Source organism: Helianthus annuus, chromosome 15 (assembly GCF_002127325.2).
Source record: "Helianthus annuus cultivar XRQ/B chromosome 15, HanXRQr2.0-SUNRISE, whole genome shotgun sequence".
Classification (NCBI taxonomy): Eukaryota; Viridiplantae; Streptophyta; class Magnoliopsida; order Asterales; family Asteraceae; genus Helianthus; species Helianthus annuus.
The window spans coordinates 92420379-92447805 of NC_035447.2; positions in this window are offsets into that span (position 1 = coordinate 92420379).

Sequence of the window (27427 nt, forward strand, 5' to 3'; positions counted from 1 at the left end):
ACCTTCAACATAAGCAACTAGTTATTAAAGTCATTAATACAAAACCAAATAAAAGTGCAAAAGATTAAAAATAAAAAGTATTATACTAAACACTTGTCTTCACCAAGTGATGTAAGAGACTTAGGCAAACATGGCCTTGTTTGTCAAGAACTCTTACGATCAATCTTGGATCCCGAGACGACTCACACACTCTATGATGGACAATGGATGATGGTGGTGGATGATGGTGTTATGGTGGTGGTGGGTGGTGGATGAAGTGTGAGAGAGGTGGTATGCCAAGGGATGAGTTGCAATGAAACCAAGCACTCCTATTTATAGGCTGAACAGAAGCCTGGGCACGACCCCGTGTCCGCTGCACACGGCCCCGTGCCCGTCTGACAATCTCTCTCCTCATTAATTGTAATTCGCAATTACAATTAATGCGCCTACAGTACTTTCGCCACGCCCCCGTGTTCACTGGGCACGGCCCCGTGGTGGGCAATAGAAGCTTCTATAGGTTTGTCTTTTCTGCCGCTTCTTGGGCACGGCCCCGTGCTGGCTGAGCACGGGGCGTGTTCAGTCTTCTGCCTTCTCATGTTTTGCTTGGGATGATGCTGTTGAGGGGTCGGGCAATCCACTTGTGTTCCTTTTCTTGTATTTGTGCTAGATTTAGCTGTCTTTTTGCTTCTTTTGTTAATTTGAGCTCATTTAATCCTGAAAATACAAAAGGAAGACAAAAACACTCTTTTTCCAACATTAGTACTTAAAAAGGGTTAGTTTTATGCCTCATTTAATGTAATTTATATGTTGCATTTTACACACATCAATGACCATTCAATCGAATGGTCCTTCGATCGGATGGTTGGTGCGTGTTGGTTTCCGACTTTTCGTTTCGTGCGTTGAGCGTTGCGATGCGTTAAAGCGAGTGTCGATTAAGCGGTGCGATAGTATTAAACAATAGTTACCAACAACCTAACTAACATACATCATAAAAGTAAACCTTAAATTTCGAGTTTGCGATGAGATTGCGTTGCGAAAGAGTTGCGATTGCGCTTTCGAATAATCACCTCAAACATAAATAAACATGCACAAGTAACACATAAGTAGCACACACACGTAAAACAATATCCAGAACATACGGTTCGAGTTGCGATGCGATAGCGATGAGATAACGTTTAAAGGATGCCTGTTCACTCTTGGTTTATAGAGCTTTTTGTAAGCCTCACGCTATCGCATCCAAAGCCCTGTTGGCTTTGGAGACCTTTATGAACTAATCCTTTTACTTCATGTGCAGGGAGCTTCTGCATGCTTAGATGGTCTTTGGTATGTAGATAGTGGAGGCTCCAGGCACATGACAGGATGTAAAGCCCTTCTTCAAGATTTCAAAATTCATGGAGGGGGTGATATATCCTTTGGTAATAATAGTAAAGGAAAAGTTCTGGGGTCTGGTACAGTAAAGTCTGGAAATGTAAAATTTGAAAATGTCAATGTTATAGACAATCTAAAATTCAACCTCCTGAGTGTGTCTCAAATGAGTGATAAAGGGTTTGGCTCATTTTTCACTAAGGATTGTTGTAGGATTGTTGGACCAGAAATGGTTAATAAGATTGAAGCAATAATCAAGAAAGGCACAACTAAACTTGTTGCTCAAAGAAGTGGCAATGTTTATGTTGTTGACATGTCAAAAGAATGCCCCAGAGCTAATGCCTGTCTGTTCTCAGCTGCCTCTAACAAAGAGACAGAACTTTGGCACAGAAGGCTGGGGCACATTAATCTCAAAATCATCACTGAAATCTCAAAAAATGGCCTTGTGAGAGGCTTACCACAAAAATTGTTTTCATGTCCTGAGCATTTTGTTTCCTGTTTAAAAGGAAAACAACATAAAAGCTCTTTCAAGCCCATTGAAGAGTCCAAAACAACCCAGTGTTTGCAAATGCTGCACATGGATTTGTTTGGCCCAGTGCAAGTCATGAGTCTCAAAAAGAAGAGATATTGTCTGGTTATTGTTGATGACTTCTCTAGGTTTACATGGACCTTCTTTTTACACTCAAAAGATGAGACTGTAGGGATTTTGCAAGACTTTGTGACACAGGTTGAAAAGCAATTTGACCTTCCAGTAAAAGTCTTCAGGAGTGACAATGGCACAGAATTCAAAAATAAGGAGTTGGATGCCTTCTGTGTGAAGAAAGGGATCGTAAGGCAGTACAGCATCCCTAGAACACTAGAGCAGAATGGGGTTGTTGAAAGGAAGAACAGAACATTGATTGAGGCTGCCAGAACCATGCTTGCAGATTCAGTGAAGGTCCATCAGAAAATTCATCACCACACTATGGGTATGAGATCATCATTCCTCAACAAAAGTCTGCCACAATGGGAAGAGCAGCAGATGTTCAAAACAGCTGTCAAAGCTCAACCACTGCTACCTCAACAGTTGTTGACCAAAGTAGCCCATTAACCACTACTTCCATATCTTCAAACACTGCTGACAAAAGTCCTCAAACAGTGGATCAAAGTCAGCAGGTGTCCACATCTTTACCTCCTATGCCTCCACCTTTTGAAGCCACTACTGGGTCATCAAAGTCACCAGCAGTGGTTAGCTCAGATGATACACATCTGCAGCCTTCACCACTCAATGCCATTGTCCCATACCAAGGAGAGCTCATCTTCTTGAAATCTCATCCACCAGATCAAATCATTGGCAACATCAATGAAGGGGTGCTCACCAGAACGCAATCCCAAAACATTTGTCTTTTTGTTGGTTTTCTATCACTCCATCAACCAGTCAAGTACCAAGAGGCACTGAAAGACAACAGCTGGGTAGAAGCCATGCAAGAGGAGCTCCAACAATTTAGAAGACAACAAGTATGGGAGCTTGTTCCATTGCCAGAGGGTGTGAATCCTATTGGCATAAAATGGGTCTTCAAAAATAAAACTGATGAAAGGGGTATTGTTGTCAAGAATAAAGCCAGACTTGTGGTTCAAGGTTTCAGACAAGAAGAGGGCATTGACTATGATGAAACATTTGCCCCTGTAGCAAGACTTGAAGCTATCAGACTCTTTCTGGCCTTTGCTGTCAACCACAACATCAAGGTGTATCAAATGGATATCAAATGTGCATTCCTCTATGGTAAGATTCAAGAAGAGGTTTATGTTTGTCAACCTCCAGGTTTTGAGGGTCCATTTAATACAGATCATGTCTACAAGCTAAATAAAGCTCTGTATGGCTTGAAACAAGCACCAAGGGCCTGGTATGAAACTCTGTCCACCTTTTTACTTTCCATTGGTTTCACCAGAGGCAGGATTGATAAAACACTGTTTTTAAAATGGAGAGGGAAGGATTTGATGATTGTCCAAATTTATGTGGATGACATCATTTTTGGAAGCACATGTAATAAAATGTGTGAAGAGTTCAGGCAACTCATGACAGCTGAGTTTGAAATGAGTGCAATGGGTGAACTCCAGTGCTTTCTTGGTCTCCAAGTAAGGCAGCTGCAAAATGGTACTTTCATCCATCAAGGCAAATATGCCAAAGAACTTTTAAAGAAATTTGACATGGATGATTGTAAGCCATGTAGTACACCCATTGCAACCAATAAATTGGTCATGTCTGAAGAAAAGGATGATTTGGTTGATCAGACCTTATATAGAAGCATGATTGGGTCTTTATTGTACCTAACTGCATCTAGACCAGATATCATGTTTGCAACATGTGTCTGTGCAAGATCCCAATTAGCCCCTAGAAAGTCAAACCTTATTGCTGTAAAAAGGATATTCAGATACCTAAAAGGTGCTCCCACACTTGGTATCTGGTATCCAGCTGATGGTAAAATTGAGCTTTCAGGTTTCTCAGATAGTGACTTTGCTGGATGTGATAAAACAAGGAAGTCCACTTCAGGAGGGTGCCAATTCCTAGGCAATTGCTTAGTGTCTTGGCAAAGCAAAAAGCAAGAAGCTTTTTCCACATCCACTGCTGAGGCAGAATATATAGCTGCTGCAAGCTGTACAGCCCAACTGCTCTGGCTTCAAAATCAGTTACTGGATTTTTGGTATCACTGCCTTGAAGACACCACTTATGTTGGACAGCCAGGCAGCAGAAAATATCATCAAAAATCCAGTTTCCCACTCAACCACCAAACACATCGACATCAGACATCACTTTGTGAGGGATTGCTATGAAAAAGGTTTGATTTCTCTGCATCATGTTCCAACTAAGGATCAGCTGGCAGATGTGCTAACCAAAGCATTAGACACATCCACCTTTGAAAGCTTGATCTATAGGATTGGTATGCTAAACATGGAATAACAGGCAAAGTCCTGTTTTTCTGTGAATAAAAGCATTAAAATGTTTTCAGAAAATCAAAAATCCATCCTTAAAAATAGCTAAAAATGAATTTTTCATTAAAATCCTAAAAGTCTGCCATTACCACTGATGGGTTCAAAAGTCTGCTCTACTTCAAACGTCTGTCCACTGCTGAAAGTCAACCCCTGTTCTCATTTTCCTCTGATAAGCACTGACGTTCAAAATCAGTGTTGTATCCACTGCTGTGCTATCCACTGATAGTTAAAAGCATCCACTGTTCTCTATTACTGTTACAACTACTGTCTTCACCAGTTGTTTTCACAAAAAGTACTGTTCAAAAGTACTGTCCTTCATTTCACCAGGGGATGGCATGCGGACAGTACATAGTGGTCAGACCTTTTGTAACCGCTGCCACGTCAGCATTTCACTTTTTCTCCATAAAACCCCCTTTCAAAACCCAAACAGGGTTTCACTGTCGAATTGAATTCTTAAAAGTTCTCTTCTCAAAGCAGTTTCCATCACATTTTATCAAATTTCTTCACAATCTCATTTTCGATTCTCATCGTCAAAATGACAAAATCGAAATCATCCGCAAGATCTTCTAAAGGGGCCTCTCAAAAGGCTACCTCCACAGAAATCCCACACAAACCATCTCATAATCTTCTGGGTCTTCTCACAAAACCCGACAACATTGATACATTTGATTCCATCCTCGATATGCTCAACGCATCAAAGTACAAAACTTTGTTAACCGTTGATGCACCCATTTACCTGCAAACTCAGAGAGAGTTTTGGAAAAATTATACCCTTGAAACACAAGGAGAAAATGTCATAGCCATTAACTCTACTCTGCAGAAGAAAGCAGTCCGAATCACACCGCAATCCATATCAGAGGTCTTTCAGCTCGATGATCAGGAAGGTAAAATTTCTTTCCCTAAAAAACGAGTTAAAAATTGACTTCATTGAGCGAGGGTATGCAGACACAATAATGAAAAGGGATACCTTACAAAAAGGTTTCTTCCCTTCTGCAACACGATTTTTATTCCATACCCTCCTCATGTGTGTTTCAAATAAAACCACTTCTTTTAATGAAATACCATTGAAGATTCAAAATCTGGGATATGCTATACTTCAAGAAGAAAATTTTAAGTATTCCCAGGTAATCTTCAATGATTTGGTCAAAAATGTTGAAACAAAATCATTTTTACTGTTTCCAAGATTTTTAAGTTATTATTTTGAGAAAATATTCAGTAAAGATGATATTGCGGTAATAAACCAAGGTGACTCTTTTCAGATAAACAGCTTAACTGCTGAAACATTTATAAGAATGTCAACACCTTGCAAAACACAAGCAGAGGTGCCTGAGCAGACTTTAGCAGCAAACACTGCTCCTCAGGTATCTGCTGCTGAGCCCACTGCTCAAGGTGATCAAGGTAGCCAACCAACTGCCTTGAAACCCACACCTAAAATCACCAAAAAGCCACCGAAAAAGAAAAATCAAAAACCCCCCAAACCCACCAAAAAGGCAACTCTGGAGGATGAGATACCAGAGCAACTGCCTGTGGCAGCACAAAAGTCACAACAAACCACTGTTGCTTCTTCCTCACAGCAGTTGGTAAAAATATCTCAACCCATACCTGAAACTCCTCCTGTCTCTTCACAAAAAGAACAGGTTGTACAAATAGGGTCACCACATCATGATGCTCTGGAAGCACTCGTTTCCATCATCCACAGCCCAATACCCGGGGCAATTTCGCTTTCTAAACCTACCTTCACATCCCCAATTCCACCAAATACCAAACTACTCTTGGATGCAATTGATCTGAACCTGGCACAAACCAGTCCTTCTCAATCACCTGTCCATGAGAATATACCTCAACAACAGACTGGGCCTGATGTATCAATCTTTGCTAACCCACCAACACAACCTGAGGAGGTTACACCCCTTGAGTTACAAGTAACTCTTGGTGGTAATCCAAGTGAAGCAGCCACTACAAGTGTTGAACCTACAGGTTTACACTTGGAAAGTGGTTACATCAATAAGACTTCCTTGGAGACAATTCCTTCCATAACACCTCTGTTATCTGCTAGTGAGTTTGTATTAACCACTGGTTCCATCAAAAGATTATCAAGTGTTGAAGGAAGAAGACCCCAGTACCAAGAAAAAGGGCATCAGTTGTTGATGTTTGGAGTACACTCCCTACCTCAACATCCGATAAAACCACTGCTAGTGGGAAATCAGATGATCCCATTAAATTGGGTGATGGTTTAAAGTACCAGGAATTGACGGCAAGAGTTGAAAAGCTGGATACATCTGTTGTAGAAATCAAAGACATGCTGCAACAGTTGTTAACAGTTTAAATGGTACCATCCACTGCTGTTCCACCTCAAGCACCTGCTCCACCACCAGCAGATGTTAAAAATGAGCTCTGGAATCTTTTTCAACCTTTTCTCCAACACCAACATCAACTGGCTGAACAGCAACATGAAAAACATGTTCAAGATCTGAAAAATACAATGGAGACTAGGTTCAAGGATACAAAAGATGACATCAAGGCTATCAAGGCCCTTCTGTTGGCAACCACTGGCACTGCTCCTCCAATAGTTCTGTTTATTGATGAAATCCCCACAGATAATGCCAAAAAGGGGGAGAAAATTAAGGAGTGGACAAGGAAAGGGATTGATAATGGGTTGTATCTTGATCCAGAAAAGGATGCAATGCTCAGAAATATTCCCTTGCTAGATGGTAGCAAAAAGGTTGATGTTACCCAGAATGCACTTGATGAGGGTGTCATAAGTGTAAAAAGGGATAGAGCGGCAAAGGATTTATCAAGGTGGAATGAGGAGAAGAGAGCTTTCATGGAGCTGAATGCGCAGGGTTGTTCTGGTGAAAAGGATGACCAAAATCCTGTTCCAAAAAGAAATCTTACTAGAAAAGTAAGGAAACCCAAGTCCACACCATCCAGTCTTCCAAAGCATACTTCAAAACCACTGTCCAAAAGCCACCAACATCAAACCTCCACCCAAACAGCTGTTGCAACTTCTGTTGTACCAACATCTGCTGGTACTTCAGTTGTTACAACAACTGCTCTCACTTCAACACACACCACTTCATCACACACCACTACCATTACCTTATCACCACCAAAAACAACATTTCCACCATCACTTCCTGCCATAAAGCAGAAGACAGCAGATGTTAAAACATCTGTCGTAATGACAACAGTGGTTGAAACACCAGTTGTTTCAACAGCTGTCTGTCAGTCACAAACCACTGCCACTCAAATCACCTCCACTGCTCCACCCAAAACATCATCTGCCTCTCCTAAAATAAAAAGGAGAAGGATCATCATATCAGATGATGATTCTCCATCACCACCACCAACAGCTTCAAAATCCCAAGCACTTGTCACAATTCCAAAATCCATTCCTCTCTCTTCAGCTCAAATCCAAAAGCCATTACCTCCTGCAGGTGTTTTATTTCCTTTGGAACTCATAGCAGTTAGGGAAGAGATCAAATCTTTCTACTATGAGGATAACCCTGCCAAAAGGAGTTTGCCATCAATTGAAGGATATCCCAGGTCAAATAATATTGAAGAATATTTGCAAATCAAGGCCAAGCAGGCAGAGGATATCTCAATCAAAAATAAACATGAGAAATCTGATAGAGAATTCCAACAAAACTATCAGTTTCTACTCACACAGGTCAGATCTATGGAGCAGTTTGCCATAAATGTATGTCAGTAAATCTCTGAAAGGGCAGATGAGTCCCTGAGAAAAGACTACATTGAAAATATCATGACCTACAAGAAATACAAGGGGGAGAAACATATGTACAAAAACTGGACCATTCCTGAGCTTGAAAAAGAAGTAGTCAGGATTCATGAAATGATAAAAAATAAGGTCAAGCAGTTTCCTCCTGAAAAATTCAAACAAGTTGAAGCAGACAAGGCCTTAGAGTTGAAGAGAATGAAAGAGGAGCTGGTAACAGCTGATTATGGGTCAAAGAATTCTGTGTCAAAGTGGGGAGAAGCGAGGGTCAGGGCCACCTATAAAAGGTTGGAGGAACTTAGGAAGAAAGATCCAACAGCTCCACAAAAACCTGACTACTCCAAAGCAAAGGTCTCAAAACGACCACCAAAGCTGCAAGCCAAAAGAACCACTGCTCTTACTGGTGCTGCCATCTACAAAAGAAGGAGTCAAAACCAGTTGGGTGCTGAAACAGTTCAAGATCTAATTGCTGGAAATGACATTGTAAAAAAGGGCATTATGTTAATGATGAAAGAAGAATCTGAACTGAAACAATCTGCAAGTACTGCTCAGCCAGTCATGAATAGGCCAGCATCACCAAATACCTCATCAAATAAAAATCTCCCAAGAAACCCACCAGGCTCAAAAGTACTAAAGTGGAAAACTGATAAACATACCCACGTACTGACAGTGTTCAAGTCTAGTGGAGAAGTGAAGAAATTAACAAGGGAACAAGCTCTTGGCTAGAGTCTTGAAGATTTGCAGGATCTCCTTGAGCTTCCACTTAGCAGGGATGATGATGATACAGATGCCTTAACCTTTGAATTGCAACTCAAAGGGCAAATAAGGGAACTGCAGATGAGGCAATAAAGATCTACAATAATGAAGAGTTTTGGCATTATCTGTTCCAGGGGGAGATTGTTGGGATTGAACCCTGCCAAAGGAGCAGATAATGAAAGCCAAAACTGGATCAGAGCAGTGGATCCAGAATAAGCAGATGTTTGGTTGCAAGTCTCTCCCCTTGGAAGTGGTTTCAACATCTGCTGACCTCCTATCTGCTGATCATGCAAACTGCTGACCTACAACTGCTGATCAAGTCAAAGTCTGTTGAAGAACTAAAGCTCTGCTGCTCAATCTACTGCCTTGGTTCAAGCACTGCTGATCATGACAAGTACTGTTGGGTTCACAGTAGTGGAAGGATGCAGCAACAGTTTATGTTTACTTTATGTATTGAATTGTAACAATCAGTAGTTAGCATAGCAGTGTTTGTATAAGTCAGTTGTTAAGAGTTTGTTAGGAGGTTAGATGTCACTTTCATGGTGACGTCAGCTTTGATGCTCAGTAGTTTGCTAGTGCCTATAAATAGAACAATGCTCTGTACTGTTCTGTTTAGCTCATTCACCATCTTCTTCCTGCATGAACAAATACTGAGCTCGGGCTGAGGGGGAGTTTGCGAATCATACATGCATTGTAATCAAAGTTTGAAATAAATTTAATCATTTGATTCTGTGTTGAAAATGTATGATTGAAAGCATTTCTTCTGTTTGATTGTGAAAAGTTTGCTTCCATTTAATTTCCACTGCACAACTCACTCATAATTCCATCTTAATTCAAACACAAATCACAATCAATCCAAACTCAGATCCTAACAAATAGTACAATCAATAATTGAGCAAGGAATGACAGATCGCATTTAGCAATCTTTTCTTCCTTTGACTTCAAAGACGCGGGTTGTTACAAGAGGAACCCCAACACCACCCATTAACTGAACATGATGTACCTTATCCAAATATATAGATCTCTATTTCACAAGTCTAAACCACTGCATTTCGACCCATTTACTAATGAATTTGATTCAAATCAAATTTTCTCTCTAAAGGGCCAGATAGGTAAAACTAGGGGTGTGCATGGGTTGGTTTGGGTCGGTTTTGGGTCATAACCATAACCATAACCGAGATGTCGGTTATGGAAAAGTCATAACCATAACCGCTCGGTTATGGCGGTTTTGATGGTTATGGTGGTCGGTTATGGGTCGGTTAACCATGAACTTTGGTCTAGCTAAATTTAGCTCAAAACAATATTATCCATAAATATTAATACTTTTAATCACCGAATGTTTTAACCAAAAATGACATAATCCATAAACTCAAACAAAGTTTTAACCAAAAACACCAAATACTCAAACAAAGTTCAACCAAAATGACATAATCCATAAACTCAAACAAAGTTTTAACCAACAAACAAAGTTCAACCAAAATGACATAATCCATAAACTCAAACAAAGTTTTAACCAAAAACACCAAATACTACGTGGTGGAAGTTTAATCCCAATCTCCATGTCCAATGAAAGAGTCTTCAATTGATCTCTTTTCCGGTGACAAATCTAAAAAAAAAACATATTCAATTATGCTTTAATATTAAGTAAAAATAAATAATAAAGTAAAAATAAGTGCATTATTACCTTCTTCTATTTTCTCTAAGTTGTCAACCAAGTCTTGTAATTGTACTCCATGAATTGAGTATTTTGTAAATCCTTTGGTAAACGTCGTATCCAATCTTGTGAACAAATTAAAGACTCGGTGGTTTTTGGCGTAATAGAGCTTCTATAAGTATATAGCCACGGTCCATCTAGATGGAAACTTAAACATCAGGTTTAATCCCCATGAATATTCCCTAAATCCCTCATCGTCTACTATACTAAAGGGCTGGTTATCTTTGATGCACATTCGAGCAAGTAGAATTTTACACTCTTCTTGGCTAAATTTATAAGAAGCCAAGCTACTACTACTTTCATCAAAATTTTTAGTCTTAAAACTCAAGATTGATTGTTTCTTATCTACTCTCTTGTAAAGCGGAGACTCTATGCAAGAAAACTTTAAATGATGACCTAAAGAACTCGTGCCATTCTTTTTAGAACCAGATGCTAGTAAGGAGTTACAATAAGGACATTTGGCTTTACCTGAATCCTTATCTTCAACAAAATGGTTCCATACCCAAGATTTTTTAGCTCTACCATTTTTCTTTTGACCTACGGTTTCTTGACTTTCTTCAACATTAACAACCAGTGGCTCGTTTGGGGATTCTTCATCAAGAGTAACAACCGGTGTTTCGCTACCAGGTGTTTCCATCTACATTTGACAAAAAAAAGTTTAGTAATGAATGAAGTGTTAACTGTTAACGGAAACAAATATAACAAACATATTCTGATTGAACCACAAAAACATAAATAAATATTACAAAAGTAAACAAATATAACAGACTTCTTTCGATCTTTATTAGGGGATCAACTACATAAACAAATATAACAGACTTCTTTCGCATATCCCAAGAATTAACAGATATATTACAGCAGAATCAGAATGTAAAAGAATTAACAAATATATACTTTAGTCGATCAGATATCAATCAGTCAATATACTTCAGTCGATCATCATTTAAAACAAATATAAAACAATCAGTCGATCAGATATAAAACAATCAGTCGATCAGATATCAATCAGTCAATATACTTCAGTTCAGTCGTTAAAACAGACTTCAGAATGTATACTTCAGTTCAGTCGTTAACAGATATATTACAGCAGAATCAGAATGTAAAAGAATTAACAAATATATACTTCAGTCGATCAGATATCAACCAGTCGATATACTTCAGTCGATCATCATTTAAAACAAATATAAAACTGTTGGTGCAGTTGTCTGTCGACTACATCTTCGTTCGAGTCTTAGGTTAGGGCAGATTGTATCATACACGGAAATTGAGAAATCATGTTTTAGACATAGTTTCGCTCATATGACACTAAGATAGTTTCGCTTATGTGTCATTAGGATTAGTTTCGCTTATTTGTCAATATAATGGTTTCGCTCTTGTGAGCATGTATGCATAAGCAAAACCATGTGCCCTATATATAGGGGTCATATGAGCGAAACTAGTAGCAGTTCAGAACAGTCTTGTATGGTACAACGAAGCCCTGCCGGTTTGTCTCAAGAGCTTGTATATTGTTAACAGATCAATAAAAGAGACGTTAAATAGTGAAATCAAGCTAAACAAAGACTGAATCAATGAATTCCGCCTCTGATTCAGTCTGAGCACTCTTCTGATCGACTCGTCAGGTCGTCTAACGTTCCTACAAGTGGTATCAGAGCTCAGGAGGAAGAGTTCTTACCGTTTAGCTCGTTTTCGCTCAAAAATTCTGATTTCTACACCTTCTTTCATCAATTCAGAAAATTTTACCGGTCAGAATTTGCTTAAAATTTCACAGAATGTGTGTTATTGGACATTAACAAACCCTGGAAAGTTTCGGACCAAAATACGGACTAAAAATGGATCAAACTACCTTCGGACTAGGTTTCGCTTATACGGACTTTGTATAGTTTCGCTTTTCTGAACACCTAGTTTCGCTCCAGTGTCACATCATTTGGTAGTTTCGCTCCAAAAGTCACATAGTTCCGCTCTTGTGTCACCAATATCCAGGGGTTTCGCTCGAAAGGTTTCGCTCCAAGGGTTCAAGAATTTGTGGTTTCGCTCCAGTGAACACTTAGGTTTCGCTCTTGTGACAACTCATAGTTCCGCTCATTTGAACATTACTAGTTCCGCTCCAATTGCACATCAGCAGTTTCGCTTATTCGAACATCAGTAGTTCCGCTCTTGTGATCAATACAGGTTTCGCTCATTTGAACAAGGAGAAGGTTTCGCTTTTGTGACATTTTGAGAGAAAACGTGTCGGGATTGTTAGAAAAATGACAATGATTTTTAATGAACAAGAAAACAATGACCTTAAAAGGTTAAATGATTGGTATCGAGGATATCTCAGTAGTTCTTATCAGAAATTGCCCAAAGAGGTTTGGAGTAAATGTTTCGAATGTTTTCTGAGTAAGAAAGATGAAAAATTGGATGATTTGGAGAAACGTTTTGATTGTTTGATTGACTATTTGAAGGAAAATCAAATAGTAATAACAGAAGCTGATATGGTATCAAAGTTTGCTAATGGATTATCAGCTGAATGGGATGATTGTTTGAAAAAATTGAGAGAAGATTATAGTTTTTCAAAATTATCTCTGAATAAATTCATTAGAAAACTTAAAAATCACGATTATGAAAATTATCAAAAGAAGAGAGATGTGTTGGATAAGATAAAAATGAATTTGGATGATTTGAATTTAGATGTGATAATTGAAATAAACAAAAGAATCAATTTTTGTTGGGTAGCAAAAAGAAATTTGGTATATGATATGAAAAGAGGTTGTTATATTGATGATAATAGAAATCCTCTTGATCTTGTTACATTCTTTGATGCAGGTACATATAAGATAGAGAAAGAACAAGATCCAAAGAATGAAGAATCTGTGAAGAATGAAACTTCAAGATCTGAATCAGTGTGCTACAAATGTGACAACTTTAAGACTGACAATGACAAACTCTTGAAGGATGCAGAAAGTTTGACATCGGAAGTCAAGAAGTTGAAAGATGAGAAGCAAACTGATGAAAACCAGATTCTTGTTTTGCAGGAAAATTGTGTAAAGCTGAACTCTGAAAATGACAAACTGTTAAGTAACTTGAACAGTTTGACATTGGAAAATCAGAAATTGAAAGAAAATGCAAAAAATTTTGAAGATAAACTGAAAGTTTTTGAAATAAAGAAACTAAAAGCTGAGAAAGAATTTCAAAGTCAAATAAAAATTCTCGAAGATGGAAGAGATGTGTTTAGCAAAAACAACATTGAAAAGCAAAAATGATAAATTCCCATCTTCAGAAAATTATTAAACTTGAAAAGGAAGGTGATTGTGCTCGAAAGAAAATCGAAGAGTTAGAAAAAGACTTTGAAAGCAAAAAGAAATCTTCAGAAAATGAAGATTTCTGGATAAAGCTTGAGAACAAAAACTTGAAAGCAAATGAAACGAAATTTCAAGAACAGATAAAAGTTTTGGAACATGAAAAGTCTGTTCTTGAAAACATGAAAAATGAAAATGAAAAAGCAATCAAGTCTCATCTTGAAAGAATATCTCAGCTTGAAAATGAAGCTGAAAATTCAAGAAACAAGATTGATGAACTTGAAAAGAAATTGATAGGTTTTGTGACTGCATCAGACAGTTTGAATTTTTCCTGTCTGAAACCGATCAATTCTGTTCCAATAAGTGACAATGTCACAAACTTTAACAATGTCAAAGTTGAAGATTGTGATGAGAAATCTGATGATGAAAATGAAAAAATTGAAAAACAAAAATTGTTTTTGAAATTAAAAGAAAAATTTCAGAAAACTGTTCTACAATCAACTGAAAAGGGAGAATGCTTTAAGCAAAAACCTTTGAAGAAGAAAGTAGAACAAAAATAAAAGAGTAAAAATTTGAAAAATGTTCAAAAAGAGAATAACAGCTCATCAGATCGATCATCCAATCAAAATCAAAAATTACAAAAAGTAAAAAATGAAAACTCAAAAATTGTTGGTAATAAGTGGTGCAGGTCGGACCACAGTGCTCAAAAGTCAAATCCAGCAATCAAGAGGAAGAAAGAGTATCACCAAGCCAAACAGTGCTTTGATCTGAGCGTTTGGTGTGAAAATGGTGATTGGTACGATAACAGGGTGTGTTACCGATGCGGTTATCAAGGACACATTGTTGTTAACTGCCAGAGTTGGAATTATGAGACGAGAAGATGCTTTAACTGAAACATCAGAGGTCATATTGCCAGAGATTGCCCAAGCAGATCGAATGACAGATCAAGGGCTAAGTCTCAAAAATTGGCAAAAATTCCAGTCAAGGTCAAGCCCCATGAACAGAAGGTTCTAAAACCTAAAGTTCAAGAACAGACAATTCAAGAAAAGAAAGTTAAACTTTCACAGGGGTAGAAAGACAGACTGAGGAAAAAGAGGAAGAAGGCAAGAGAGTATCTCGAGAAGATATTGTCCTCGGGTTCATCTGTTGGTAAGAATAAGAGTTCTGATGAATCGACTCCCTCGATTGCAAAGTCAAGCAAGACGAATTCATTGGATACAAATCTGAGGATGAAAGAAGAAAAAAAGAAGAAGAAAATGGTTGGCGATGAATCTGACATGTCAAAGTCAGACAAGCCACCTTCAGGAGATGAATCTGACAGATCAAAGTCAGACAAGCCATGTGCAGGCAATGATTCTGGTTCGTCAAAGCCAGAGGAGCCATTGGTTGAGGTAAAAAAGGAGAATTCAGGTTTAACAATGGATGATGCAAATTTTCCACCATTGTTGAACAAGAATTCGAAATCATCCAAGGACCGTCAGGCTTGGGTGAATCTGTTTAAATGAAAAACCTGACTTGCCGGAGTTCCCAGGTTGGTAAGTGTGGAACAGGTATCGGCACCTTTCTTGAGAAATTCACAGGATGGTAACTATGATATTTCGGAATTAAAAAAGACTAATCAAGGACATTAAGTTGTACTTGATTTCTCTTTCCGATAAGTGATTAAAGAAGAACAAAGTGATGAAGTGACCCCGAACTTACAAATGTTTGGTAAACAAACTAATTTTCCGGAAAAACCATTTTGATTAAAACAAACTTAAGTGTTTTGAAATCATAATGGGAAAATAGTTTGTTGTCAGGGGGAGTTCTGATTGTTCACGCCAGGAGGATGGAGAATTGAAGTGATTCTCATCAAGTTGTCAAGTTTGTACAGTTTATTGTTTTCAAATTTTTCCAGAAAATCAAAATTGAAACATATTTTGATTTTAGGGGGAGTAAAAATTTTAAAAAAATTAGAAAATTTGAAAATGTCAAAAACATAAAAATTAAAAATGAGTTTTGGTGCGAATAAGGTGAAATGATAGTACATCAGCTAGACTGGCACAGTACACTAAAGAATTGTAATGTATGTATGCAATTAAGCAGTCTCGCTAAAGATGTGCCGGTAGGTTTTCGCAAAATTAGTAGATCAATTTGGGATATAAACATAAATTTCACTTGCGTCTACGTGGGGAACACCTCCAGGATATATAGGTAACCCCTGAAATCCTGTTTGAACGGTCCCGTATTCTGAGATACTAGGTCTTTATACTCAGTGATATCTGAAGTACTGACCTAGTCCCCGGATAATGCTTTCTGCAAAAAGCTTTGAAATATAAGCTCGCCCTTAGCATGCTGAAAAAACAATAAAATTGATAGTCGCTGCTGTTGAAAACAAAAGATCCTCTAAAGGGGACACACCTTAAAGTCGAAGCCGTCATCTCTCTGCGTATACGGAAGTGTCGACCTGAGCTCTCACGGCCCTCGCACATACCCCTTAACAGATATCAGCTGTGGTATAATCACATGTAAGACTGAATATTAGGGTCTGGATACGGGAGTATATACTGAGGTGGGACACATGTAAATGTTTAAGTTCTAAAATACTAATTCAGTATCCCGAACAGATTGAAAGTTTTGTGAGAATTTAAGTGGATCAATATATCGGCAATCTAAGCGAATTGTTTAATGCTTAAAATGAAATAATAGCTTAACGGTGCTAGTGTTTAGTCAGCAGCTGATATGATCTTCTTGCACAAACTCACAAAAATAGTATTTGTATATATTTTATTTCTGCATTTAATTTTTGTTATTGCTTTTATGTTTCATATTTTGAAAAATCCAAAAATATTTTCGACAACTGATGTTGGAGAGCTGATATTCAAAATCTCAAAGGATAAACATGATGAATAGATGGTTTGGTTAATTTGGTTTGAAATGTTTAATCAGATTTTGGAAAGTTTGATAAGTTTTACATGTGAAGATTCTCAAAGGTTTAGTTGATTCATTAAGTTGAATCACAACTTTGTTGGTTTGTAATAGAATGTTTGAGTTGTGTAGGTTTCTGATCCTGCTGCTACAGAAAGCCAGGAGATACATCAGAACCTGAGAAGAGCTTAAACTGATAAAGCCAGGATTTGATTTCAATGGTGATAACTAATTCCAGATAGCGATCCCAGCTTGATGATAGGGGGAGTCTGACGAGAGTTAGAGCCAGAGAGAGATCCGAGTACATGATTCCAGGAAGAGTTCCTGAAGAAGACCGATCAAGATTGAAGAGCTGTCATGTTTAAAGACTCTCACTGAAGATTCCGTCAACATTCAAGGGGGAGTCTGTTGGTGCAGTTGTCTGTCGACTACATCTTCGTTCGAGTCTTAGGTTAGGGCAGATTGTATCATACACGGAAATCGAGAAATCATGTTTTAGACATAGTTTCACTCATATGACACTAAGATAGTTTCGCTTATGTGTCATTAGGATTAGTTTCGCTTATTTGTCAATATAATGGTTTCGCTCTTGTGAGCATGTATGCATAAGCGAAACCATGTGCCCTATATATAGGGGTCACATGAGCGAAACTAGTAGCAGTTCAGAACAGTCTTGTATGGTACAGCGAAGCCCTACCGGTTTGTCTCAAGAGCTTGTATATTGTTAACAGATCAATAAAAGAGACGTTAAATAGTGAAATCAAGCTAAACAAAGACTGAATCAATGAATTCCGCCTCTGATTCAGTCTGAGCACTCTTCTGATCGACTCGTCAGGTCGTCTAACGATCCCATAAAAACAATCAGTCGATCAGATATAAAACAATCAGTCGATCAGATATCAATCAGTCAATATACTTCAGTGCAGTCGTTAAAACAGACTTCATATATTTGTTCCTGAATGTAAAACAAGCAGACTTCAACTAAGACTTCAACTATAAGACTTCTCACTAAGACTTCATATATTTGGAACAAATATAAAACAAGCAGACTTCAACTATAAGACTTCTCATCTAAATCCTGAATGTAAAAGAACTCACTATGATCGAGTAGGCAACGTTGAACAAGGTTCGCTTGAGAAGCCGCTGAATAGATTCTGAACTGGACAGTGGAGAGTCTCGAGACGATGGAGAACTAGATAGGATGATTAGGTTTCAACCCTAATAGTAATACGTATAAGTAACCGGCACCGCCCACGTTGGATTTTGTAAACGTTGGAATTTGGAATTGGATTTTATTATACTAGGTTTAATATTTCAAAATAACCCTTTGGTATTCCTGTAATCATATGGGTCTGTTATGTATATGGGTCGGTTAAACAGGTCGGTTATGCATGACTTATTAAGTAGTGGGTCGGTTCGGTTATGGTGGTTATTGAACTTACAAAACCATAACCGACCCAAGATTGTCGGTTATCAAAAATTTAAAAACCGACCCATCGGTTTTCATTTCGGTTCGTTTTTTTCGGTTATTTCGGTTATGGGTCGGTTAAGTCGGTTTTTTGCACACCCCTAGGTAAAACAACCAAAAATTTTCAGACAACGGGATGTTTGGGACTGCGTTAATAAACTGAATATTTGATTATTAGTTTTGATAAATAAATCTTTTGTGGATAACGTTTATGAAAGCAGTGTATCCAAACTATGCATAATCACTTTAAAATACAATCCCAAAACCCCCTAGATTGCTTTATCCAACACCAATAATTTATAACTTCTTTTTTATAAAAAGGAACAGGACTGAGCCAGAACCCATTTGACCTGTTACCCATCTGGTCTTATTAACTATTAAGAACCAACTGAAAAGCAGAAGCTAGTATACCATAGGATACGGGTGAGTTGGATATGGTTGTGTTTCATATGGAGTGAAGAGGCTCCGGTAGTAAGGATCTGGGTAAGGATAAGCCGCTTGCCCCAGAGATCATATACAAAAAAGCATTTCAATATTAGACCTACATGAGGTTCAAGGTTCAAACAATAAAACTAGGTAGTCGAATGCGCTAGGCGCAAAGGGTGAGCCTTGGGCCTAGGCGTAAGTAAAAACAAATCATAGGCGTTTTAGACATGTGGTACGCTAATTTGGGGCTAGTTTCTAGACCTTTTGCGACTTTGACTACTATGCAATTAAACACTATTTCTATTTTTTTTCTTTTTTCTAACCTGAATGCCATGTTTTTTAGAAGATCAACATTGTTATTTACTTATTTTACCAAATAATGTATAGTTAAAAAATCAAGTGTTACCAAATGAGGGCAAGTAATGAACAAAAAGCATAGGATAGTATAATGACTTTTGAGCAACTTCAGAGAGATACCAAAGTTGGGTACTGGATGTTTGAAGGATGAGAAATGCCATTTGCAGTTGCGGTTGGTGAAGATTGAATCTGACCATCTATCTCACTTTGACTACTATCTGTTTATTTACAAATCCATCAATAGTGTCAAACTATACATATATGGCACATATTTAAAACCAAAAAATGAGTACCTGAAGGAGGCATGAAGAAGATGAAGTCAACTCTTAATCTGATGTAGAAATGTGCTGAAGAAATGTGATGAAGAAGATGAAGTCAGCTCTGAATCTGATGTAGAAGCATGATTCTCCGTGTTCTTCAATCCTAGAAATCAAGCACTTGCTCTGATACCACTTGTGAATTTAGGATCTTGATGAATTCTTTGACCTTGAATGCGTATCGACACGTGAACTATGCGGAATCCAATCACGTGTGTGGAATGAACATAGAGATGTAATTATAACCAGTTTATATTAAGATCTGACAGCGTTTACACCACGAAACCAAACGGACAGAGCTTTGCCTCAAAGTTGTCCAAAAGATTACAAATGAACTAACAAAACTGCTATTTATAGGCAAGCTTGGTTCGAACAAGGCTTTCATGCCTTCGTTCGAAGCTGACATGATGTGACTTCATACGAAGCCAGCTTCGTACGAAGTTGCCATTTAACATGCAACCTTCATTCTTCAGTTCAGCATTAGTCTTGTATCATTCGTTCCAGCTACGTTACTTGATTGATGCAAGCGATAGACTTACGAGTTACGACACTCACAAATGTTTTGCGACATTTATTGCTTTTTCATCTTCGATCGAAAACATTATTTCTTTATTGTTCCAATATCAATTGAAAAATCCTATGATGTTTGTTCTGAACAAACGTTCAAAATTACTTCGTTAAGCCCTTATTTGATTTCAAACACGGTGAACTTGTTCGGTCATCGCTATTATTGAATTATTTTGATCACTATGACACCTTGTGGCGTCGGTATAACTTACAGCTTAGGCTAATCTTGATCGACCGTTTCATGCAAAAACTATTTTATTTGAGCTTGTTAATTCTAAGTTTCATCTAGTGGATGTTATTGTTTCTGGAATTCATTTGCATATTGTGAACGTATGTTTGGAATTCTAATGGTCGAAATTCCTCTTTTGTCGGACTCATGTTAACATAGTCACACCAGTGACTATATCAGTGCATCTCGTTTCCCTTGACATCAAATTCTGAAAACACATTCCTTTTAACCATTGGGTTCTTATTATTGTAGCATGTCCTTGAATTCACATAATTCGAATTAGTCTTGATTCAATTTCATGACCATTCACTTTGGTATTAATTCGTATCTACCTACGCAAAACATAACTCTAAGGAGTTAACGTAGTCTAAATTTCAAGGACGAAATTTTATTAACAGGGGGAGAATGTGACAACCGGTAATTTACAGCTCTTAATTACGCGCAAAATGAACATTAAGACGATTATAAGTATTGTTTAGGACGTAAATTAACTTAATAAGACCTTTGGAGTGTCTAGGAACGTCTAACCGGCTTTATAGTGCACAAATGGTGGTTTACAGGAAAACTGTTGAACAATAAACGGTAATGAACTGAAACCAAACAAAATACTCACAATGCAAACAAATACGAATTTTATACGAATATTTTATACTCATAAATTTGGTTTTGGAAATTTACCGTGCTTTCGAACGTCACAAAACGGAAGCATCGGACACGTGTATTACCTTCAAAACTGAAATTTTACGATATATTTAGCTTTAAAAACGCGACTGTAGGAACACACCGGCAAAAACGCGACTGTAGGAACACACCGGCAAAGAAATGTGTATTACCTTCAAATTTTACATGTATTACCTTCAAAAACGCGACTGTAGGAACACACCGGCAAAGAAACGGAAGCATCGGACACGTGTATTACCTTCAAAACTGAAATTTTACGATATATTTAGCTTCGTAATTAAATTTTAATACGCAGTCAAAACTGGATCAAAAAAAAGATTAAAACCACAAACGACGCATATTACGTGATTTTTTTAATGAAACCGATGAACGAACGCGTCAAACGTGACTACCGACACTATTTTACGTCTTTTGATCTTAAAATGATAATTTACGTCGTTCCATGGAGCTCGGGTTTCAAAAACGGGGTCGTAGGTGCAGACGAGCCACTTAAAACACGGGATGTGGGCTTGTGGGACTTGGGCCCAAGCCCACTAAAGAAAACCCTAAGTATTTAAAGGCCAAAAACCCCAATATCTTCATTTATATCAGTCGCATACATGTTTCTTCTCCCTCCCATTTCTTTCTTCTCTACAGACCTTATCCTCCTAATCATACACACACAAAATCAGTTTTATCCAAAACACTCACACACGCACACACTGCCTGACCTCTCACCCCTGCTCTCTCCCTCATGTTCTCTTTGTCGGCCACGGGAGCCGTCGTTCAGACGATCTCTGGCGCCGGCTAACCGGCTGACAACACCTATTCTTCCACCCTGCACCACCCTTACTTCCACACCTCGACGATTGTAGATAGAGAGAGGGAGCTGCCGAGAGAGAAAGTGTGTGAGATGGGAGAGGGATCGAAGAAAGAGAGAGAGAGAGAGCCGACGATTAATCTGGCGACAGCACCGCCGTTCACGGTGACGGAGGTGGTGAGGTTTCAAGTTTCCGCAGCCGTGACCCGTGTTTCATGCACCGGTAAGTCAACCAACACTCGACTTCTTCATAGATCTATACGAGTCACCATGTTAATCGGCTTCCCTTGTTTTCTTTTGGTGGGTTTCGACGAAAAATAACAGACAACGATGGTGGTAGAGGTGCGGCTCAGGGAAAACGATGGAGAACCGTCGGCCGGCAACAACGGCGGTGGTGGTGGTTCAGTTTCGGGAAGAGTTTTTGGTTCGAGTTCGGGTTAGTTCGCTCACGGTGTAGATTTGTTCAGGATTTTGTTCACTTAGTTCAACAAAGTTCAGTTTTGCTGCGGGTCAATGGTCAGATTATGGGTTCGAGTCAAACGGGTCAGATTTGGTTTTGGGTCAAACCGAGTCAACCCGGTCAACTCAGTCAACATGAGTCAACCCTGTTGACTCGGTCAACCGGTCAACTCAGTCAACCTATTCGATGATTTGACAAGAAGATTGGTAAAGATTTAATGGCGTGATTATTGACGTTGTTTTTATATAGTTTTTATTAATTACGTGAAAACGAGCTCGAACCGATTCGATTAGAGTATAGTTTACATTTTGACACATTTGACGACACTTTATAAGTTACAAAAACATCGATGACGCGAAATCTTTTACAAAATCAATACAATTACTTATATTATTTCAAACGCCAAGAACTCAGAAATATTTTGTAAAATAAATATAATGACTTATATTTATTTCAAACGTCAAAAACTCGACAATTCTTTTATAAAATAAATATAATTATTTATATATATTTCAAACATATTGTAATCGGTAACTATATAAAATAAATATGATTACTATTTATATTTATTTTAAACGTCTGCAACTCGAAAGCATTATAAGATAAATATACCTTTTATATTTATTTCAAACGCCTAAACAGCATACGATATAGCAACGTACGATTTTCACATATTATTAACCAAGTTATTGGTTTAAAAATAAACGACAAGTCGATTATAACAACTTATAATTATATGTAATTATGTTAATAATTATATACGAGACGCAATACATTACACGAGTTTGCAAAATGTTATTTTCATATAAATATTCATTACGTACACGCACGACCTTCCGGCACGACTAATACGACACCATTAATATATTTTATTTTTATACATATATATATATATATATATATATATGCCAAACTTCTCGGAAACTAAGTATTTCCAAGACTTAGTAATTATTACCTACATTAAATGGAACTTAACAAGTATATCTTTTTTGTTTCTTTCAAGTTAACAACATACCATTGGATCGTTCGGTTAGCGATTCGGTAGAGCTCGGTGACACGTAGTTTAGCTACAACATTTATTTAGAAACTTATAAGATATTCCATGTTAGGGATGTTATAGATTGCATGCTAGCAAGTCACGTTTGGAAATGACATTACGGATGCATATGTAGCTAGCTTTGCACAAGGATATCAAGGTGAGTTCATAACCCCACCTTTTTACGTTTTATATTTTTATAAATGTTTTCGGGATGGAAAGACACGCAAGTTTTGCAAAAGCATACAAGGTTTTTCATGAACATACATTACATATTTCTAAACTATGCTTTTAAACAAGTTTTAACTAATACAAATGGTTTGTGAATTTCAATAAACACAAATGGTTTACGAAAGGTTTATGCTAAATATACCGTTTTTTCAAAACACACGTGTATTTTCAAAACGTGCGTACAAAAGTTTTCTAGTTTTCTAAACTCTAGGGAATATACATGTACAAATGGTATGTTAAACTCAGGAATGATACAATAGATCATGTTACAGATAGGGTATACGTAAGCGCCATTAATCTAAGTTTAGACCAAAGAGTAAAAGGTTAGATCTAGCGGGTATTGGCAGCATCACTCTTGGCCCTCGTTTGCCCATGCGGAAGAGTACTTTTGGGTCACAGTCGAAGGGTAATCGATGTAAAATCACCTAGGTTTGGATGCTTCATATGTCGTCACACATGTTAATGTCCTTGCAAAACATTAGCGATCTCGATTTCCTTACATCTTACAACTTACATTTTACATCTTACTATACATCTTATTTTCTACACTAACAGACTACTTTTCATACAAATACATCTTACATTTTACAAGTGCACAACTTATTACAAATACAAAGTTTTACGAACATAACGCGTTACACATACGAAGTTTCACAAATACAAAGTTTTCATATAACATGCCAAAGAAAATGATTTTTATTTCGTTTTCTCAATAATATTTTAAAAACCGGTGATTTTTCGCATGTTCTTACTCAGGTTACATTATCAAAATTATGGCACAGTTGGAATAGGAGAACCATGAGGATCCGAGCACTTAGTGGGCGTTCGTTTTCTAGAAGTCTTAGAATTATGTGCTTCCGCTGTGCAATGAAGATACCAGTCAGATGACGCCAACTCTGATTTTAGCGGGTGTGACATTAAATAACCCTAATCATCCCCACTTTCATCATACATCGTTTTCCCGCTCCCCGTCTCCTTCTTCATCAGAATATCGCACCTAGTTGTCTCTACAAATGGTTCAAAATCACGGAGTAACATTTGATTTTTGTTCAAATTAAGGTAACAATTCATTTCACTTAACCGATTTGGTCGAATTTTGACTAATATCGTATCCAATTTTGATTGATTTGGTCCGATTATAAGCGACTTTTGACCGATTTTTTCAAACCTTGACCTAATTTGACTTTAACCGCCTAGATTGAGCGATTTGGCAAAATCTAGGCGACGGACCTCCGATGAGCGACTAATGACCGCCTAGGCGCGATTTCTGCAACACTGGTTTTAAGTTATTTAGTTTGCAAAATGTTAACAAGATAGTTGAAATGACGATTGCTTGAATGGTTAAAAAGATTAAAAAAACAAAGTGAAAAGTGGACGATCCTTTTTTTTTCTTCTAAAAAATAAATTTGAAGTGATAAGTCGATAACTCATTTTAAGCTTTTAATTAATTCTTAAACACTAAAGTATTAGTTGTAATTAAGTTAGTTTAATCTTGAATGAAACACTAAAAAATAGTTGTAATTAAGTGAGAGTCCAAGATCCGGTGAGTTTGACAGAGCTTTGGTCCCGAGATAACCGGTTCAGTGATAAGAAATGAGTAGAAGTAGAAAACGACACCGAACAATCACTTATAATCTGGTTTCTATTAATATATGAAAGTTATATACCCGCAAAACCAGCTGGACAACATCTCCCCATAGGGAACCAAAAGCTTGTCCAACACAAGATCCAAAGCCCATATATATAGGCATTGCGCCTACGTACGAAGCTACATAAGGTGCCTTCGTACGAAGCGCCTTGGTCTTGTGCATGAGTTACGAATCAGCTAAGACAGTCTGTTCGTACGAAGGGACTCCCTTCGTACGAAGGGGCTGTTACATCACAACACCTTCGATTCGTAACGGATTTCACTCTATTCTATACAATATTCAACACACACTCTATCTAGCCTATTTGAACAGTGGCAGACATACAAAACATGCACCAACAGATTCCCCCTTGGCTGTTACTGTCGAATTGTCACGTTGAAAACCTTGAGCTGTGTTTGAATATTCTACAACTTCAAATTCTCTGCAACTTCAATCAGACATCTTGAAATCTTCAATACATTCCTCAGTGATTGATGATCCAGATTTGCTTTTGACAGTGTTTAAACAAATTCCCCCTGAAATCATCAGATATTTGTTTGCACAGTTCACAACTCCTCCTCTGATTTTCTAAACTGCAATCTTCACGAACAATCACTAACTTGAAACTAATCAATACAGTAATCTCTGTTTCAGCTTTAACCACATCCGCATTCAGTTTTTGATATGACATTTCAGCACCATTGATCTCGCATTCCGCTTGCTTGAGCTGTTTATTGTACAAGCAATTGATAGAAACTTCAAATACCCCATTGGTTAATGTCAAATCTATGATTACCCCTGAAAATCTGAAATCCCATTTTCTGTGATCAACTTTAAGCACCTTCAAAAATGATAGATCTATGTAAACGGTAATTTCCACAATCAGCAAATCTTCAACGGATAACGAATCATCTGGTAACATATACTGATCTTCGAAGCATTCGTCCACAATCAGATTCATCTTTTCAGAAAATCTAGATCTCAGAAGCATTCATCCACAATCAGATTCACATTCCCAGACAATTCTGAAGTCGGAACCACCCGAATACTGTTGCAGTGTCATGAATTTCAAAAATGTCGGAATTTCAATATATTACATTGAAATTTTTATCACTGAATTCCCCCTCAAATTGAGCAATTTAGGCTTCTCTTATCTTTGAAAAACTCGACTATACCAAAAATATGACAATTTTGCCTCAAAACGTTAGTTTTTCATCATTGCGGATTTAACATTACGGCCCATAAATAGTCAGATACCCTGGATGATAAACATTCTGCACCAGTATCATGACTACCCCACTAAATTCTTCAATCCATAATCGCATCATCAAATATATTGGCTCAAGTTCTGGACAAAAGGACAATTATGCACCAAGTGTCCCTTCATACGAAGCTAGAAACATCCCTTCGTACAAAGCTCTTAAATTTGACAATTTAATTCCTCAGCCTGTTCGTACGAACCCATATGCGCCTTCGTACGAATCTGGAATGTCCCTTCGTACGAACCCAGGGGTGGGTTCGTACCAACCAGTATAACAGTTTTTAAATGTCCCTGCGTACGAAGCTGCGTGTTCGTACGAAGCATCGCTGATTTCCCAAGAACACTTCCAAACACATTTTTCGATCCAGAGTAGTTGGTCCTTATACTCAAACCCTGAAGAACAGATGATAAGGAAAGCCAAAACCAATTCAGAACAGTTGATCATCGTAAGCAGAGCTTGTACAAGATTATCCCCTTGACAGTGGTTTTCCAGCCACTAATAGACTCCAAGCACTGATCATCTCAACTACTGTTATCCAAAGCACTGATGAAGAATAAAGACTGAAGCTCTATCTACTGATGTCCTCCAAGCACTGTTGAAGACCAAAGTACTGACCATTCAAAGAACTGATGACTCAATGAAGAAAGCACTGATGCTCATCATCAGTGCTTAGACTACAATAATGGAAAGTGAATCAGTGGTTTATGTAATCAGTGTCTATGTAATCAGTGTTTGTATGTAATAGTGTTTAGAGTTTGTTAGGAGGTTAGATGTCACTTTCATGGTGACGTCAGCAAAGATGCTCAGTAGTTTCGTCTGTACTATAAATAGAACAGTACTCTGTACTGTTCTAGGAGCTCTTTCTTCATAAGTCATTCTGTACAAACAAATCACTGAGCTCAGGCTGAGGGGGAGTCTAGTGCATGCATGCAAATTATTTTGTTTATTGTAATTTGATACAATCATTCGACTCAATTGAAAACATGTTTGCTTATAACTATTCTTCCTTGATTGTGTAATCAAAGTTTATTTCCATATTCCGCTGCACTTAATTCTCTGTTTCATCTTCATTTATAATTAAACTACACAATCTAAGAAACTTAGATCCTAACAATTTGTATCAGAGCTTTGGACATTCAAATTTGATCTAACAATCATTTTGACGTAAAAGTTCAGCTCGAATTCATTGATACTTTCAGTTGTTCGTATTTAGTTGAAAAACAGAGTAAGGTATAATCATGTATAAAAGTTGATTATTCAA